Consider the following 4338-nt stretch of genomic DNA (forward strand, 5'->3'; position numbering starts at 1 on the left):
AGGAAGCACTGACCCTACCCCCCCTTTAAGGAACGGCTCCTGACATCCCAACATAGGGGCTGGGAGGGTGGGAAAAACAGGTCCCACTGATGGAGAGGCTGCTGCAGGGAACGTTAAGCCGTGGTCAGGCTGCAGAGCGCTCAACTGTGCCTTCACTCTCTCCCATTCTCGCTGCGTGGCACCAAAATCTGCCAGGAGAGCCTCCCAGTACGCTGGGTCTAGTCTTGGTTGGATCATTCTGTCACGTGGGGGCAATGACATGGCAGGAAGCAGGCAGGACCCAAATGCAGTACTGGAGAGACTCTTTCTGGTGCAAGTAGTTTCATTAACATAGTCCAAATTAACGAAACACGAAGAACAACCAGGCATGGAATTCTCTTTGTAACACGGAATACGAGGAAACACAGAACAGGAAACTCACGAACTGCTACAGAACACGACAGCCTGACAGAACGAACTGAACATTGATCCAAACCAACAATGAACAAACAATGATCCAAACACAATGATCCAACTAGGACAGAGTGAGGGAGAGGGGTATATATACACAGGAAACACCAGGTGACACAAGTGAAGCTAATTACCAACAGGTGAGTGTGAACCCACAGATTACCCCACCAAGCAGACAACAGGAAAAGGAAACAGACAGACATGACAAAGGGAGCCTTTAGCTTTTCTCTTCTGTCCTGCAGTAAGAGCATAGAGCGGCTTGGCAATGACAGAACAATCAGGAATGAAGTGCTGGTAACCTATTGTATTCGTACAGGCCCAAAGGTGTTGTAAAGGCTGTGTATTTTCTGTCTGGCTCATGGAGGGGAATGTTGTAAAACCCTGATGTAAGATCCATGGTGCTGAAAAAGGTATTTCCTGGTGGGGCAGTGGATGAGCATCCTTGACAGTCTTGGCATTAAGCCAACGGAAGTCAGTGCAGATCCTCAGATCTGAAGACTTCTTCCAGACCAGGACCAGTGGTGAGGCATATTCACTAACAGACTTACTGATGGTGCCTTTCAATTCCGTCTCCGACTGCACCTCTCTCAATTTGTGATAGTGGGCTGGAGGGACACGGCGATAGGGTAGCCTAAAAGGGCGATCATCAGTAAGGTGAATGCAATGCACAAAGTCCTGTGCTTCTCCACAATCCACCTTGTCATTAGAGAAAACATCCTGGTAAGTAAGTACGAGGTCAGTAAGCCTCTCTTTCCATGACACATGACAGATCACAGCCCTCAAGGTCAATGTCAGCTGTAAGCCACAGGCCTCAAGTCGCTGTGAAGGTGCAAAGTGATGTAGGCCAGACTGAGGCCTGTTCACACCCTCGGAGATAGGAAGATCCTCCACTGCAACACATGGAAAAACATCTGCCACCTTTGCATTCCTACGCAGTGTGACAGGGCTCATTGTCGGGTTAAGAATTTTCATTGGCACCCATCTGTCGACCCACATAGGTGCTACAACCCGACCCACAATGATGTCCTTGGGGGCAGAGCGGGAATACGTGGGCTCCACAATGACAGCGCTTCTAGGTGAAACCAGAGCATTACCAGGTAACATCCCCCACACTAAGTACTCCTGCTGGGGAGCAAGAGTGACAGCCTGACGCAGCTTGACAGTACCAACTTTCTCAGGCTGTTCAGAACCTGACCAACGTGTAACACAGCTGAGCAACTGAAGGAACTGGGGTCGGAAGTATTTGAGCAAATGAGCTCCCAGTATTTCTCATTCGATCTCAGACCCTGTATCAATGGCCCGATGACGTTAGTCCCAATTATGAGCTCATCTTAGAGGTTCCAGTGTGCTGATAACTGCAAGAATGGTTGAGCTCTCTCTGAGAAGGTTGACAGCCAACAGGCTAAAGGCTATCTGATTGGTTGCAAGTGAAGTATTACAAAGAGAGAAAACTTTGTTAAACATGGCCACAACCCGCTGAACAACCTGTCTTACTTCCGTTAGCATATTCGATGTGTTCCCAGTGACGTGCTGCACCTCTGCGACTGTCTGGTCCACTCGCGTGCCATTATCGTTAAGGTTGCACCGGCGGCCCTTTCATCTCCACATCATGCTCCACAATCTCACCCACACGCTCCATTAGTTTTTTTTCTTCGCCTGTTTTTCTTCTTCTTCTTCTGTAGGCTAATGACGGTTGCTGAGAGCGTTTAGGCTAATTACTGCAACGGGGATTGAAGTGAGGACTTGACTTTTTTTTTTAATATGCTATTCACTCAGACATATTCGCCATGTGACCACGTGCACTGAACCGTGATGCCCGTAGTATGACACTGCGGGACGTATACATACACCGTAACACCCCTAATATATATACATATATTTAATTTAATAGTGGCACTTTGGCCCAGAGGCAATGTCTCTGTCATTGGTGTGGAACCCCAGGGTTCACCTCCTGGGCAAATTTAAATCCCGGTTAGGGTGGTTGGTACCTTCCAGTGGACTCACCACCCACAGGAAGGTTCAGGGGGGTTGGTACGGTACAATGTGATTTGGGTGAAGACTGCTGCCCCCGCGACCCGGTAACGGATAAGCAGATGAAAATGGATGGATGGATGGATTTAATTTCATTTATTTATTATTAATGGATTAACTCCAACTCTGTACAAATTGTCATTTGTCAAAAAATATACAAAAAAAGCACAATGTGAGCAGAAATCAATGTAAAATAGACCACTACAAGAAGGAACAGAAAATCTAAAAACGTAAATCCCTATATGCTGCTGATACATGTGAATTTCCCCTTTGTGGTTAGAAGCGTCTCATTTCCTGTCATCTTATCTCATCTGGCCTCATCTTACCAAAATGTGTCCAAAAATAACCCCAGAAGTCCACTCTGTGCCCTTTTGGTAGAAAAGCATGTTTCAATCATACCGTGTAGTAGAACATACTCTGACACTTTGATAACCTTTTTTTTAAAAAAAAAAGTAATCTAATATGTATATGGATATGTAGTACTGGAGACAAACATTTGTGACAAACAGGGTGTCTTTTTAATAGCTTGAGGCTGCAGTTCAACCAGTAATTGAGACATGGTGTAGCTTAGCTTACCATAACCTTCAAATATAACGGGGGTGGTAGTAAATATTAATTGCATGTGAGGTCTGTGTGTTCCTGCTGTCTGCTGTGTGGGGTAATCTGTTATCACACTCACCTGTGTCTCTGCAATTAGCCTCACTTGTGTCACCTGGTGCTCCTTGCATATATACCTCTCTCCCTCACTCTGGCCTTATGGGATCATTAAGTCTGTGTCTGTGTCTGTGTCTGTGTCTGTGTCTGTGTCTGTGTCTGTGTCTGTGTCTGTGTCTGTGTCTGTGTCTGTGTCTGTGTCTGTGTCTGTGTCTGTGTCTGTGTCTGTGTCTGTGTCTGTGTCTGTGTCTGTGTCTGTGTCTGTGTCTGTGTCTGTGTCTGTGTCTGTGTCTGTGTCTGTGTCTGTGTCTGTGTCTGTGTCTGTGTCTGTGTCTGTGAGCACTGTATCGTTCGTGCCAGCGTTGTGTCGAGCTTTTTGTTGTAGCTGTTCTTAGTCGGTTCCTGAGCAAGTCTGTTGCTGTGCTCAACTCTGTTTGTGTTCTCAGCTCTGCTCGACTTTGCGTATGCTTCTGTCCTGGTTTTTGGAATTTTGAAATAATTTTAGAATCTTGAAATAAACTACCTGAACCAGTCCTGCATTTGGGTCCTGCCTGCTTCCTGCCATGTCGATGCCCACACGTGACATTGCAAGTACATAGGAAAAGTAAAGTTGTGTTTTTCTAAAAATAATAAGACTACAGTTATTAATACAACCCTTTGATTGGTTTGTTTGTGCGTATGAATTTGTTTTTATTTATGTCTAATATCCATCAGTACTGGTACTGAAACCAGCCACTAGGGTACACAAACCAGGGTTCTATAGTGCCAGTCCCCACAGATAAATGGTCAGGGGTGTGTCAGGAAGGGCATCTGGTGTAGAACCTTAACCAAATCAAAGAATGCAAATTAAAATGTTTTCTATCTGGCCCACAGTGTAATTATATGTGGCCCACGAGTTCATATCAAAAGTGTACTACAGTTGGCCCGCCACTATATAGCCCCTATATGCTGGCAGGATTTGTAGTATCAGCAGTGTATGATCTATGTTATAGCACATACTTTTAGTTTTTTTGTTGTTGTTGGCCTGTGAAAAAAAGATTTACACTAAAATGGAACTGGAATTACCAAAGATAAAGAGACAACAAATACCACTGATGTGTCTTAGTTTACATTTAAATTCTCACGTGTTTATAATATTAACCTTTGGTTGTTCCAGATTAAATGTTTACACAAAACTAAAGTTTGTTTCCATGTGAAAGAAAA

The sequence above is a fragment of the Cynoglossus semilaevis genome, chromosome Z (genome assembly GCF_000523025.1).
Source record: "Cynoglossus semilaevis isolate Cse_v1.0 chromosome Z, Cse_v1.0, whole genome shotgun sequence".
Lineage (NCBI taxonomy): Eukaryota > Metazoa > Chordata > Actinopteri > Pleuronectiformes > Cynoglossidae > Cynoglossus > Cynoglossus semilaevis.